Source organism: Sander lucioperca, chromosome 17, assembly GCF_008315115.2.
Source record: "Sander lucioperca isolate FBNREF2018 chromosome 17, SLUC_FBN_1.2, whole genome shotgun sequence".
Lineage (NCBI taxonomy): Eukaryota > Metazoa > Chordata > Actinopteri > Perciformes > Percidae > Sander > Sander lucioperca.
Genome location: NC_050189.1, coordinates 11,624,569 through 11,640,953, shown reverse-complemented (window position 1 = coordinate 11,640,953; position 16,385 = coordinate 11,624,569). Strand labels below are relative to the sequence as shown.

General features: G+C 40.4%; 1 long non-coding RNA gene across 1 annotated transcript in view; it reads right to left on the bottom strand.

Moving 5' to 3' along the window:
- Positions 1-2,972: 2,972 nt before the first annotated feature.
- LOC118493542 overlaps positions 2,973-16,385 on the bottom strand; it is a 22,998-nt gene continuing 9,585 nt past the window's right edge. The window contains exon 4 of the long non-coding RNA XR_004895493.1: positions 2,973-2,983. This is a non-coding gene — a long non-coding RNA (uncharacterized LOC118493542). The remainder of the gene's footprint in view (positions 2,984-16,385) is intronic.

Genomic DNA, 16,385 nt, shown 5'->3' with positions numbered 1-16,385 from the left:
GCGGTCTGAGAGACCTCCAGCTCACAGCGGGGTCTCTGAGCGTGACTGGCTGAGCGATGAGCTAGAGGCCGGGGCAGGCGCCTGCTGGCTGTCGCCTCACTTCATGGAGCTTCTCAACTCCGAAAACTTTGAAGCAAATTGTCAATTCGGCATCAATCTTCGCAAGACTTTATTCGAAATCTAAACAGTTAATTTCTCGCCTAAAACGTTGTCAGAAGTGAATTTGATGATGAATAAGATGGTGAAAATTGATAACAATGTCCCGTTGTTGGTTGTTGCTCTGTCTGCAATTTCCGAGTTGGCAGTGGGCGGGACTTAGAAGTTCGACCAATCAAGTACACCTAGGAAAAGGGAAAAGGGAAAAGACCCTGCTCTGAAGTAGGACCTGAAAAAGTACTACTGAGGCCAGAGGAACTTCAAAATCCCCAAATTGTTCCTGTCGCAACACGACGAAAAAAGTGTTCTAGGAACATTTAGTTCTAAGAACTGCAAAAATCCCTCCGGTCGGAAAGCCCCTAATAAGATGCGTTAGATATAAAACAAGATAGATAAACAAGTATTAAATAAAATAAAAAATAAAATTAAATACAATGATTAAAGTGAAAAAAGTGATAAATCACATAACAAAACAAAACGATTAAAATCACAGAAAAGATAAATTGTAAAAGAAAAAAAAAAGAAAAAATAACAATAATAAACAATAAAAATGTAAAGAATAACAGCAAAAAATAATATAAAAACATAGAATAAAACGATAATAATATGAAATAATTATAAGAAGAAAAAACATAAAATAAAATAAAATTCTAAAATATTAAGAAAAAAATTAAATAAATAAGAAATATTTATAAATAAATAAATGAAATAAAAATAATAATAAAAACATATTAAAGAAAACACTGACAAGCATTAATAAATAACATAGTTTAAAAGGATAAAATAAAGAATGAAGTTGGGTGGAGGGGGATTTCAGTGCCTTGCTCAAGGGCACCAGGAGGTGAACTGGCACCTCTTCAGCTAGTCCACACTCAGTACTTGAACCAATTCAATTCAATTCAATTTTATTTATAGTATCAAATCATAACAAGAGTTATCTCGAGATACTTTACAGATAGAGTAGGTCTAGACCACACTCTATAAAGCCCCAACAATTCCAATAGTTCCCCCAAGAGCAAGCATTAGCAGTGGCTATTGCGACAGTGGCGAGGAAAAACTCCCTTTTAGGAAGAAACCTCGGCAGACCCAGACTCTTGGTGGGCGGTGTCTGACGGTTGGGGTTATGACGGTACGGGATGTAGCGTGGCACAGCAGAGCATGGGTGGACGCGGTGGACGCAGCAGGACGTAGCCGGGCATTGCAGGGAATCGCAGAGCGTAGCAGGGTGTAGCAGGTCCATAGCCACAGCTGCACCCAAGACCCAGGTCTTGGTGTCACCCTAGTCCGAGGCGATGTTCTGGGCGAAGAAGAAACATAAGGACTCCGGGGAGTAAACTCCCCAGAGCTAGGTGAGTAACAAGCACTTCTGAGACAGGATGTGCATAAAAGGAAACAAAAGAAAAGAGCGTGTCATAAGAAGGAACTTCCTCGGCAGTCTAGAATTATAACAGCATAACTAGGAGAGGCACTATATTATTGATTATACGATAGGTAAATCTGATGACTGTAAAGAGAAGCAGAGAAAAGCAGGGGTGCTGTGTCTGCAGCTATACACCCTCCCCCACCGGTCTAGGCGTTCACTGCAACTCCTCACTCCCTAACTACAAGCTTTATCAAAGAGGAGAGTTTTCAGTTTCAGCAACCCTCCAGTTCTCAACCCAGCTCCCTACAGACTGAGCCACTGAGACTCAATGAGGTAAATCTCAAGTTTACATGTTCTACGACTCTGTTAAACGTTTGTTTACATCGGTGATAATATCAAATACTACTTTGCGCTATTACTTTCTGCACCTTACATCCCACTCCATGTGTACTTGTCTTGATATTATGTCTTATTTGTATATTGGTATTTTTGTATATTATGTTGATATGTGCCTATATGTATATTGTTGTCTCTATTGTACAGTATGTGTCTATATTACTATTTGTCTACTGAATGTTTACAACTACATGTCTATTTGTTGAATGTTTAGAGCGTTAACACCTACTGAAGTCAAATTCCTTGTGTATGTAAGTATACTTACTTACTTACTGCCCATTATGCCTGTTGGCATGTAGGGCAGCAACAAAGGATTCCCCCTCTTGTCTGTTTTGGGCCAGTGTCTTTATAGAGCCCAGGTGTGATGTAGGGTCTTCAGCTCTCCCTCCACCGTCCTGCCAACACGGTCTCATGGCAGTTCGTGAAATGGTCACTTTATTTTTAATCTATTGAGTGTGTACAAGAACACGTTTATCTCGTTTTTTTTTCGTGGTGGCCAGCACAAAATGGGAACCATCTATACGGAGGTTGGGTTTAGGAAAAGATGAACGGGGAAAGGATGCGTCACACAAAGGGGAAACAAAACGTAACACACGGGACACGATCCCCGGTCTCCTGGGTGAAAGTCCCGTGTTGTTTGACCCATCCACCCCCCCAACCAACCTCCTTATGCAGATTTTCGGCATTTCATACTACTCGCTAACGTAGTCATGCTGTGATCACGAAATATGCTTCCCACTGAAATACATTAGTTTACATTTTACACGTCCCCATGTTCACGAATCAATAGATTAAATATCGTGACCATTTCATGAACTGTCGTGAGACCGGGTTGGTCCTGCACCAGGTATTCTTGGGTCGCCCTCTTTTACGTTTGCCATCTGGTGTCCAGTGCAGAGCAGTTTGCGTGATGTTGTCTTGCTCTCTACGTATTACACGTCCAATCCATTACCATCGCCTTCTCATAAGGATGGTAGCCATGTTGTAAGTATGTAAGTATACTTGGACAATAAAAACTGATTCTGATTCTGATACAGCAGAAAAACAGGCTGATATTTTCAGTTACCACTCGACAAAGATGCAATATGACTCCAGCCTCATATAGAGCTATTTGTTCATGGAATATAATATCCCAAGTAACATAGGTTGCAAGTTTTAAAAGAAACTTAAATCTCACCTTCACATATACTTTTTATCTTGAGGTTTTATGTCTTAAATTCTTTTCTTGTAATAAATATCCGTTCTTCTGTTGTCTGTGTTTTAAGGGAGTTTTCTAGTTCTTTTCCTTGTTATATTGTTTTATACTTGTTACAGTTTGTTATATTTCTTTCCTTTTCCTGTATGTGTCATTAAATGTTTTAATATTGTCTGATTGGTTGTTGTTTTGGACTCCAGGAAGACTATAGCAGGTCGTCTAGGCAACAGCTAATGGGCATCCTTATAATAAATAACAAAACTAGTCTTTGATTATGACCTCTGTCTCCTCCTGTTGTTACTTTGACACTGCTGTCCTCTGGTGGCTGCAGAGACTCATTACATGTCATTTAGCTGACGCTTTTATCCAAAGCGACTTCCAATTAAGTGCTTTCAACCCCGAAGGTGCAAACTCCAGACAACAAGTAGTAACAACTCGTCTCTAAGAGCTAACGGTACTTTTTAGACCTAGAGCATTTAGGTCCATTATTGTCCCCAGGGGTACACATTTGCTCCCAAAGGGTACAAACTGTAATAGAGGAGACACACCAGCCTGATAATCGGCCGTCGGACCGTCTGGCGAGGTCGGTGACTCGAGTCTGTTCGGTGTGTACCGTGCCGTCGGCCGTCCAAGGAGCCGTCGGCCTTCATTTGGGCCAATTCGACATGTTCAGGCGGGAGACAGGGCAGTCGGGACTCGCCTGGAAATGGCGAGCGGATGAGCCTCTCAAAATCTGACGAAAATCTTTTAAACTGACCTTTGTCAATCTGAAATGAAGACAGATTCAGCAACTGCTTTGTTTTTCTTTGTTTTTATTTTTCGCTTAAAATGTTTTCAGAAACACATTTCGTTGAACTATTTTAGTCCAATATGAGATCGTATTCTGAACGAGTCGCCATGACAGTCTGGCTGTGAATTTCCGGAGAAAAAAGAACCACGTGACACGTTCGTCCAATCAGCTGTTGGTTATCATTTTCTGGGAAACAATCAGACTGTTAATGGAAACAATACAGAGCAGCGCCGCCTGCTGCTATGGAGACGTATTACGTTTCACGCACGTGCAGAGCGTACGCTCAAGTCGGCGTCTCCTCAGTGTGTTCTGAGGAACTTTTTGGACCTCGGGGACCAGACTGATCAGTCCGACTGACTTTACTGCCGACGGTCGGCCCGTCTGGTTGGTGTGTCAGGGCCTTAAGAAAACAAGTATGTACTCTTGTAAAGGGGTACAATTGGTGTAACTTTGAGGGTACTTCCCCAGTGACGAGCTGTTGGACCCCTGTAAGTACATTAGCTTTAAATAAGCAAAACTACAAAGAGCCATATGAAAGTGCAGCTTCAAGAAATATATATATATATATATATATATATATATATATATATTTGGTGTAGTCGGAAGAGATGTGTTTTGAGCCTTCGGCGGAAGATGTGTAGGTTTTCGGCCGTCCTGATGTCAATAGGGAGCTCATCCCACCATTTGGGAGCCAGGACAGCAAACAGTCGGGATTTTGTTGAGTGATTAGTTCTCCCTCGCTGTGGGGGGGCAGCAAGCAGGTTGGCTAATGCAGAGCGGAGTGGTCGGGTTGGGGTATAGGGTTTGATCATGTCCTGGATGTAAGCTGGGGCTGATCCGTTGGTGGCCCTGTATGCAAGTACTAGTGTCTTGAAGCGGATGCAGGCCGCAATTGGTAACCAGTGAAGAGAGCGGAGGAGAGGTGTAGTGTGAGAGAACTTGGGAAGGTTGAAGACAAGTCGAGCTGCTGTGTTCTGAATGAGCTGCAGGGGTCGGATGGCACATGCAGGCAGGCCAATCAGCAGGGAGTTGCAGTAGTCTAGACGTGAGATGACTAGAGCCTGAACCAGAACCTGAGCCGCCTTCTGCGTTAGAAGGGGACGTATCCTTCTTATGTTATGCAGCATGTATCTACACAATCGGGTAGTTGGAGCAATGTTGGCAGTGAAGGAGAGTTGGTCGACAAGTGTCACACGTAGGTTTCTAGCAGTCTGGGTGGGGGCTACCACAGAGTTGTCAGTTGTTATAGTCAGGTCCTGGGTAGGAGAGCCCTTTCCTGGAAGGAAAAGGAGCTCAGTCTTGTTAAGGTTGAGTTTCACTCACTGCTTCAAACTACAGGTCTTGTGTTTCTTTATATGTTTTTCTTGTATGCAGTGTTGGAGAAAGTATTCAGATCATTTACTGCAGTAAAAGTACTAAAACCACACAGTAAAACAGTTCAGTTCAGTCAATTTATTATCCCAGATGGGAACTTGATCTGCGGTCAGGAGTGCAAGATAAAAAAAAAACACACATGTACAAATAAACGAAAAGACAGCAATACAAAAACATAAAGTACCAAAATGTTTCCTGTACATACACTATACAGAAAACAATTTTACACAAAGACTTTGAGGAGTTTAGTGTCTTATTTTAGCTTATCAAAACCAAAACCACAACAGCAACACATTAGATATTGTCTGCTCTAATGTTAGCTACACATGTTAGCATGACCGGCTAACTGATACAACAAATACAGTGGAAACATAGCAACATCATCTGGTAAGGATGCCCCCTGGGCGCCTCCCTAGGGAGGTTTTCCAGGCACGTCCAGCTGGGAGGAGGCCTCGGGGAAGACCCAGGACTAGGTGGAGGGATTATATCTCCAACCTGGCCTGGGAACGCCTCGGGATCCCCCAGTCGGAGCTGGTTAATGTGGCTCGGGAAAAGGAAGTCTGGGGTCCCCTGCTGGAGCTGCTGCCCCCGCGACCCGATACCGGATAAGCGGACAGAGATGGATGAATGGATGGACAAAGCAGCACTTCCAATTACACACTCTCCCTGCAGTTAGAAAGATTCAGTTCAGTCACTTTATTATCCAAAATGGGAAACTTGATCTGCAGTCAGGAGTACAAAATAAAAAGTCCAAATAAATGAAAAGACAACAATACAAAAACATAAAGTACAAAAATGTTTCCTGAACATACACTAACGTAATGCAGAGAACACAATTTAACACAATAATGCAGGAGCAATCTCTAAAAAAATCTACATTACTTACAAATTAAGCCGAGTTATCGCACAGAGAGTGAAGTGAAGTGAGTGTTTGCTCTTGAACAGGGTCTCTAAGTCTTTGGCATGAGGGGAGAGTTTCAAACTCAAAGTGAAGGGTTTGTGCAATCTAATGTAGACCGGACCTTGCAGAGTACTTGCTGGTCGAAGAGAGCCATCAAGGGGGACCGTGGGGTACCTTACCTTACCAGCCACCTTCACAATACGGCTTTGGTGGTTTTTGTTCCTGATGTTCAGGTCAGCCTGGTCTCACAGAATTCCATGAAATGATCACGAACTGTTAACAGCGCATTACGTGGTGGTGGCACGAATGTGTGAAAATTCTGTGTGGCCACCACGGAAAACAATGCCAATGTAAAGTCAATGAGAAGATGACGTAGCATTAAGAGCTACGACTGTAGTGAGTAGTATGAAAGCCTGAAAATCCGCATAGGGAGGTTGGTTGGGGGGGTGGATGAGTCAAACAACAGGACTTTCACCCAGGAGACCGGGGATCGTGTCCCACGTGTCACGTTTCCTAAACCCAACCGTAACCGTCCCGTTCTTCTTTTCCTAAACCCAACCGTCCCATTGTTGTCTTGTGTGTCATGGAAACGTAAGCCCACCCACAACCTTTTCCTTAACTTAAGGGGCCGTGTTCATTTCACGGAATTCTTCCTTGGGCCCATCACGGAATCGCAAAAAATCCGTAATGCCACAGATTTTGAGTTAAGGGGCCGTGTTCATTTAATTGAATTCTGTGAGATCAGGTTGTTAAGGTTACCATTAGGGCTGGGCTAGACTATATATCAACAATGTTTAACTTCCACTTCCACTGGATGTCCCTGTCTGCAGCGTCTGCATCACCTTCCTAATGAAAAAACGCAGACTGACGCTCACCGAGGTGCTGCAGGTGGGTCACCAAAGTCTCCGGTAAAACTCTGACGTTAAGAGACAAAATACATATGATCATGTCTTATTTATCCAGTGGTGGAATGTAACTTAGGTATATTTACTCCAGTACTGTACTTAAGTCCAAATGTTGAGGTACTTTACTTGAGTCTTTTCTTTTCATGCCATGCTACACAAACACACACATGATTACACAACAAACTATCTTCACACAGATGTTACAGGTTTTATAGTCTATAGTTTATATCAACGGCATTTCATTTACGAGAATGCTCCAGGAAGTCATGCCGGATATCCCTCATTTCAGCCGGACGTCCGTCCCCTTCCTCTTACTTTGTGTTGGTGTTCTAACCTCCGGTGGATTTGTGAGGACTATGGTTAACTGCTCCTCAGATCTCTGCAGGGTAAATCCAGACAGCTAGCTAGACTATCTGTCCAATCTGAGTTTTCTGTTGCACGACTAAAACTACTTTTGATTGTACACATGTTGCACCAAAACAAGTTCCTTCCTGAGACTATTTAGCAGAGGCACCGTGGCTCCGTCCGGAGCTTAGCATCGCCCAAGACGATTTTGATCGGTTTAAAGAAATGCCAATAAACTAGAGCACGTTTCTCTCCCATCCAGGAATGCTGTGTGGAGTAGTCAGACCTTCCTTCACAGCGCTGTGGAGGAAGGTCTGGCTATAAGAGACTAGGGCTGGGCTATATATCGATATTCATAATATCGTGATATGACACAAGTGTCGTCTTTTTCTGGATTTAAAGGCTGCATTAAATTAAAGTGATGTAATGTTTTGAACTGACCAGACTGCTCTAGCTGTTCTGTTATTTGCCTTTACTCACTTATAAATATTTATCAAAAATCTCATTGTGTAAATATTTTGTAAAAGCACACCAATAGTCAAACCTACAATATCGCCACAATATTGACATTGATGTATTTGGTCACAAATATCATGAGATTTGATTTTCTCCATGTCTCCCAGCTCTCATTACCATACCAGGCTATCATGGCTAAAGTAAGAACAGATTCAGAAGGACTTATAAAATAAAGACAGAAGATCTACATTTATTTTCCTAAGGAAGTATAAACGTTGATTTGAAACCTTCTTACAGGCCACATTTGGCATCAAACTTCAAATACTCTGTTACAGTAAAAGTCCTGCAATGAAAATTAATCTAATTCTGATTTGGACATGTTTCACTGCATTCTTGCATTCTATAAAACCATTAATCAGTAAATCGAAACAGATTTAAGTCAAGTCAGCAAGATGCAGCCCATAGGTAGAAGAACTTTCAGTATTAGTAGGAGCACCAGCTACAGTAGTAGTAGTAATGCCTGGTAATAGTAGTATTGGGCTACATCCCATGTCCTTACATTGCATCCATGTTTTCCTCACTAGCTTCCCTTCCTGGTGTCTTAGTCCCTGAGAAACGAGGAAATCCATCCTTTCCTCTAAAGCGTAACATGAATCTGTCAGATGTATGGGCGGAGTTAGCAACTGCTTTCAACTGCACGGCTTCCAGGAAGGCTTGGGGGCAGGAATAAGAGCTTTGAGACGGCCTTCATGAAGGAGAGCCAGAACAACTTCTGGTTTGAGTGAGGAGTGAGGAGATATCAAATAAGAGACTTGGGATTCACCCTTACAGTCAGGGACGGGCACAGACATTTGGAGGGGCTATTGCTCTAATCTGGAAAAAAGACATTATGATATACATAAAATAATAACTAATGCTATACACAGCACAGACACAATTTACTGTGCATTTATTATTCAATGAAACATTTGTTTTAATGAGTTATTACTCTACTCCAACTCAAAGAAAATGCTTCTGATAAAATAGGCCAACTTCACATTAAATGAATAATGTAGGATGGTTGCTTGACATTATCAAATGCTTCTCTCACGTTGCAGATCTTTTAGCTGCTTCTTTGAGCTCTTTCTCTCTTCTTCAGTTGTCTTTGTTGTGAAGGAATACTTAAGCACACAAAACTAAAAAAAATTTTAAAATGCAAAGTTTATTACATTTACCAATTGGGACATTAATTTATCATCTAATAACAAAATAAGGGGACTTTCACTTTCACTAACGTCACATCTGATTGTTGGTTGAAAACTCACATAACATATTGACTGTAAACAACGTATAACCTAGCATGATTCAAGAGCCCAAACCATCACAGCCCTGAGCCTCTCTTCTCTACAGAATGCATGCTAATGTAACGGACGTAACGTAGCTACGTTAGCCTGCTACTGCAACATAGGCTGTCATTAGCTTTGGTTGATAATGTAGCATTTTCCTTTATGGAAAACAGCCTTTATGATGCGCCACGTGATGTAAACGTTACAAGCTGAAGCTGCACATTATTCAAAGCTCAAGTGGATTTTTTGGTTACTATTCACAGGGCATTTGTCATAATCTCCATAACTTTAAAAACCCACGTGAAGGCAGAAGGGCTTGGCTTTCCCTCTTTCATTTGCAGTGTTCTGGGTGTGAGAATATAAACAAAGTCACGTGACTGGGGGCAGAGGGCATCGCTGAGGGCAAGATTGGATGATATAGCGATTTAATTTGATTTAACTTTAGTAATGATGGGCATATTATCGTATTAATGCAGCCACAACAGCAACAATATAAAAAAAGACAGAAAGAAAACTTTAATTTAGCTCTTTCACCAGAGGGGCAGCTAAGCCAATCAGAGCAAACAGGCTGTTGCCCAGGAAACAATAGCCCATACCTGTGCACGTCCCTGCTTACAGTAAAGGCTGTGTGTGTGAATCAGTTTGTTGTTGCAGACACTAGGGGGCAGCAGTGTGAAGGAAATGTTCTACTCAGTAACAACAGTAGTTTCATTCAGATACTTTACTGCAGTGAAAGTACTGATACCACACAGTACAAATACTCTGTTACAGTAAAAGTCCTGATACCAACTTTTAACTGATGATTATTTTCATTCTGGATTCATCTGCTGATTATTTTCTTCATTAATTGATTGATTGGTTTGTAAAAATAGAGAGAAATGTTCATCAGAAATTACCCAGAACCCAAAGTGACTCCTTCACCCCTCGTATTAACTATAATCAACTACATAAAAATAAATGAAAGTTACTAAACAAAGTTTAGAAAATAGTCCAAAAATATGGAATTGTGACAAGAAAATTAAAAAGATCTAAATTAAGGAATAAATTCAATTTATTAGAAAAATGTAATTATTAAAAATAAGTCTCATTTGTTTTCCTTCAAATTATAAAAAAATAATTAATAAACATATTTGAATATTTCATCCTGAAATGTAACATTTCTACTATTACATTAACTGTATTAACTTTAATAAAAGGGTTTTAAAGTTAAAATGACTTCAACCATCAAAATAGTTTCACATTAATTTTCTGTATTTTATATAATTTTATCAGATAAAATGCTCCACCTGTTGTTAAACTCAGACAGCAGCCTTATCTGTCTGCTGCAGGGGCTGATGGGAGACGTGAGGAGCTGTTAGAAACCACGTGGTCCTCGTCTGATCTCACAGCTCGTCCTTGTTTGGCCTCAGCTGCATCAGAGCTCCACTTCTCCCCAGGTTCACCAGAGGAAACACCACTGAACTAAATGCTTTTCCTCCCAGCTGCTGCTCTGTGCTGTCTGTGTTCAGGTGAGTGTTTCCAGCCAATCAGGAGCCAACAAACTCCACCTTTAACAAACACTGGCTCACACTCACCTTCATCTACCTGTCTGTTTCTCTACAGCGCTGGCTGCCATGGCAACACAGCTGGATCAGGAGGATTTAACATTGACCAGGAGAGTTGGTGGAAACGTCTCCTTCAGCTGTCGAGGCACTGAGCAGTGTTTCAGCGGAATACCTTATGTATACTGGTACCAGAAGAGAGACACAGAAACATTCACACTGATTATTGGTATTCACAAGAGTAATGGTAACATAGATAAGGGATTCAATCATTCTCAGAAAGATGATTTCTCAGCTGTGAATAAACAGAACAGCTGGGAGTTGCAGATCCAGAAAGTTAAACTCGATCATTCAGCCACCTACTACTGCTCCTGTTTGATCCCCACAGTGAGAAAGTCTCCCTGCAGCCTGAACAAAAACCTCCAGATGAACAGATGTCAAACAGTGTTTGTGACAGGAAGAGATCAGTAAACCACAGCCCAGGTTCACATATTTCACCTCCATCTCAGCCAGAGTCACAAACAGTGTTGGGCAGTAACGCATTACTAAGTAATCTATTACTGTTATATTATTAGGATACTTTCCCCAGTAATGAGTAGTGTAAGGGATTACAATTTCCAAAACAGTAATTATATTACAGTTATTAATCCAGTTAGAAAGTAATATAGTAATATAACAAGTACAATAACTAATTAGTTTTGATACTAAGTAATATGTAAGGTAATATTACTTTTTAAGTAGTAATAAGTAACAAGTAACTGATTCCACTTCCTGAGTAAGTTGTCTAACACTGGTCACAAACACACTGAACTGAGCTGAACTTTCTTTTCTTAACACAGAGAAACAATAATAAAAGATCTGAGACAGAAAACTATACAAATAATTACATTAATAATACTAATAAATGTATGTACATGTGATAAAAACATGAATAATTCCTTTTTGAAAAGCAGTTCCTGATTACAATCATTTAGACAAAATTGTCAAAATGATGAAACCAAAAACCAGCTTCAACATTTAAAGATTAAATCCTCTGATTTGACCTGCTGCAGGAATAAAGTCTGTTCCTCCTCACAATGCTGATCTGCTCTTAATGCAAACACTTCCTGTGTCTCCTTCACAATAAAAGCTTTGCAGACCCATTTCTAACATCACATGTTGGAACTGATTTCAGCAGATAATCTCACTTTAGTCTTTTCATCCAACCAGAACTTTGATCCAGAACCAGAGACCAGACATGATGTTCATGGTCCCCAGAGGATAAATCCTAATATTTATACACATTTTAAGATGTCTTATAAACTGTTAATCAACAGAGAAATGTCTAATGACAACATGTGACAGAATATGGATTGAAGATATTTGAAGGTTTTAAAACAAAGTATAATTATATTAATGTCAGACCCTATATATATTCATCCAAACACTGAAATCACTTTGAATGAATGATTAAATTGCAACAAACCTTTTCATCCAATAACGTTAATTTCAGATTTAATATTTCTGATCTTAAGTTCAGCAATTATTTAAAAAGTAGGAGGATCACAACTCTTTCTACTTCAGATAAAAACAGACTACATTACAACACACAGACATTAAACATTATTTTTGACCCATTTTCTGGGTTAAAATAACCCAGAAATTAGTTGGTCCCTTTTTAACCCAGGAGTTGGGTCAAAATAACCTAACTTGGGTTACTATGCCAGTATGCCTTATTTCAGAAAATAAAACTTTGTTTTACATTATATTACACACTTTAAGCACTTTTACATTTTTATTACATTAAATTAAAATCTATATAACAAAAACACACACTTCCCAATGTCAATTTAACATCAATAAGACATCAAACAGATGTCAAAATTACGTCACGAAAAAGGTCAAAAATGAAAGTCATATTGACGTCAATTTGATGTCCAGATTTTGACCTCTGCTGATGTCATTGTGATGTCATGCTTTGTTGGCATTTGATGTCAATTCAACATTTATTTGATGTCAAGATGTCATGATGTTGATGTCATTTGGATGCTATTTTGATATAATTTAATATCAAGCATCACTCAATTTCAACCTAAATGTACAATGACTGACAACATACACATACATATATGTGCAAATTATTTAATTTATGTCAAACTTACAGACATTAGAACATACATCATGTATCATGTATTGAAGTGGTTTCAAAATGTATCAACGCACAAAATCCCAATTCCTGTAGGGCATGTCTAATGTACATATGTAAGTTGTTTGTTTTTCTCCATAGAAACCATAGAACGTGTTTGTGCATTACTGTATTTGATTAATATCACTATGCATCTTATCAAAATGCTATAAAATGCCCCCCCTCCACTCCCTCGTGAATCCGTGCCTGTGTACCTTTTAGTCTGGGTTACACAAGGATGGCAACATCCCAACCCGTCATAAATGGTCCTGAAATGTCGGTGATTCCCGTGTGCCTGAAGACGTTTCCCTCCACACAAGTTAGGTTGACGCACACTGGCGTGTTCACGAGACTTCTCGGGCCTTCTCTGGTGTCTGTTGAGGAAACACAAACACAAAACACAGAGTGAGGTCTGGTGTAACAGACGGAAAATGGACTGAGTCTTTAAAATACATATCTTAGAGTTTTACTTACATTTTGCAGCCTCGCCATAAACTCCCTCTCCTCCTCCATGTCCTGGAGTTCCTCCTCCAGTCCCGAGGTCCCTGACTCCTGGTAGGGGACCGGGGTTTTGTCCTCGGAACTGGAGGAGGACTCAGGCTTGCGGGACCTCTTCCTGGTGGTGGAGGAGGAGGAGGCTTCTGGTGACTCCGGTGATGGCACGGTCTTTGACTGGGCCACGTTCAGGCTGAGGGCGTAGAAGCAGTCAGCTGTGGCCATGTTGTGGCACATACAGGTGGCCACCATCTTCCGCTGCTCGACAGAAGGTTGTTCTTGACCTTAAAACAGTAGAAGAAAAAAAGATTGCTACTGTTAGTTAAGCCAGCAGAGTTTTAATGAAATCCAGCATGAACAGATAAGTGACTGAGGAGAACTTACATGAGCAGACACAGCGGTCCTCAGGTCAGTGAAGTTGGGGGACCTTTTAAGGCCCATCTCCGCCCATGCTACCTGCAGGTGGTGCAAGAAGTTTTAGCATGGGCCCTTCCAAGCCGTGAAGAAAAACCAGCTGGTTCGGTGGCTTGCTGGCCGCCCGCAGCTGCAGCCACCTCTCCAGCCAGAGAAACTCGTCAGTCTCCAAGAACATTTGGGCCCCCCCAAATGACTTGTTAGTCTTGTGTTCCCTGATCTGCAATACACAGAAAACGGACAGACTCTTTCAGAGGAAACATTAACAAAAACAACAGACTCACAAGCAGTGATGACAACAGTACACAAGTCGAGATTTTTATACTATTATTATCACAAAACCCTCATTGCCAGGCTTGTGCTCCTCTGCAGCCTCCTCGACCTCACAAACCCGGAGGTTACTGAGTAACCCCGGGCGATGGCCGTAAATGGAGGCTGTGAAGGCCGCAAAGTAGCCGTAAAAACGGTACCGCAGCAACGGTGTGGTTCTCCTCCAGGGCATTTTTTTTGTTAAATAAAAGGTTCATAGTTCCTGAAAACATGTTTAAATCTCACTGCACAACTCCAGTTATTCTTTATTTCTGCAGGAGATTAAACTGATTTATAGAAAAAGTTTGATGATAGAAATGTTACAAATAAATAGTTTCTGATCCTCTCAGTTAATCAGCAATAAGATAATACATGATGTTAAACATAATCTAATATATGTCAGTAAATGTATTTTGTAAAGAGTATAACTTTAATTATATTGTTTAGGATATTAATGAATCCTCTTTAAAAGTTATTGTATTTCATATGATGGTCCAGAGATTTGTCAGCATTGCATTTTTTATTTAAAAGGAACTACATGAAGTACTTAATACATAACTTTTAGTAACGTTACACAAACAATTAATAACACATGCAATATGGGATCACCTCCCGTTAGCATCCCATTGACTGCCATTCATTTTGACGTCACTTTGACAGAGAATAACTTTACATCTGAAGAGTTTAAAGACTCTATCTGTCCGTTGTTTATTTCTAAAGAAACACGACAATGTATAAAAGGCTCCATTACCTTGTACCTCACGTTATGGCTCCGTAGCAGACGTTTTTATAAAAATAGGCTAACGATTGGGTCATAACCACGAGACTTACTGTCTCATAGTAGAGGAATTACCGTATAGTACAGGAGAAGCTCTCAGGCAGTTTGGACTTCCATTAGCTGTTTAAGTTTAATTACTAATGTTAACTATCATTTTAGTGATCAATAATTAGCCTGTGTCTATGTTATCTCCTTACATATACCTACGCTCTCCGTCTCTGCTAGATTGGGAATGATTGAGATTTCTCTTGGCACAGCTACCAGAAGACTTCCAACTTTCAGACAGGTTGCTCACGTCACATCTACGTCTTCAAGCTCAGTTGGAGGCTGCTCAGTAACGCTCAGCCATCACCGGGAAAGTACTTCTAACGGCCTTCACTGGTCTCTGTCGGTACACGATCCGTTCTGCACATGCGCAAGATAATACTGTTTTACCGAGGATACGACCTGCACGATCTGTTCCACGCTAGACTATGGCTAGCCTCCACCGGGAAGCTAACGTTAGTTTAGCTAACAGCTAATTCGGCTAACCGCTAGCTGACAGCTAGATTCAGTCTAAAATAACGTTAACTCAAACGTAATGGGAAAAGCAGCTACAGCTAAATTAAGACTTCACAGTAATAACAATAAAGACAAGTATTGAGTGATTGTATTTTAAATGAGCACAAGTAAAGTAGAACTGACGTAACAGCTGTTATATATGTTAGGTGTTTGTTATATATGTCAACGTTTATTTTCAAGTTTTATTTTGAGGGTCTTTTAAAGTTATTACATGCTGTCTCAGCTAGCAGTTAGCCGAATTAGCCGTTAGCTAAACTAACGTTAGCTTGCCTGTGGAGGCTAACGGCAGACCGCTACAATCAGCTAGCGGTTAGCCAGGATCTTATAATAACTCACTGGAACCATGCAGAAACCCAGAAAGCTTATGGGAGGAATTGGGAACTGTTAAAATATGAGCTAGGGAAGTTTTTTAGGAAGTTTGGTGCTGATTTGGCTAAACAAAAAAGAGCAAGTGAAGACGAGATTACTATGCAACTGGCATCTCTTTGTCAAAAGGAGCCCTTATCTGAATTGGAGAGGATGGAATATATGCACTTACAAAATAAGCTAGATGAACTATATATAGAAAAAGCTAAGGGTGATACATTCGATCTAGATCCAAATGGTTAGAAGAGGGAGAACAAAACTCAGCCTACTTTTTTAGATTAGAGAAAATTAGATCTCTTATTGATACGATCGACAAACTAAAAATAGATGACCAGATAGTTGATAATCCCAGAGATATATCTGCCTTTTGCCACCGTTTTTACAGCAACCTATACACATCCAAATACTGTGAAGTGACAGCTGACTCATTTATAGACTCAATCAACAATTGTAAAGTCATTTCCGCAGAGGATAGGGATGCATGTGATTATAACATCTCCAATGTTGAGGTTCTGAAAGCTATTAATAATCTTAAAATTAATAAAAGTCCA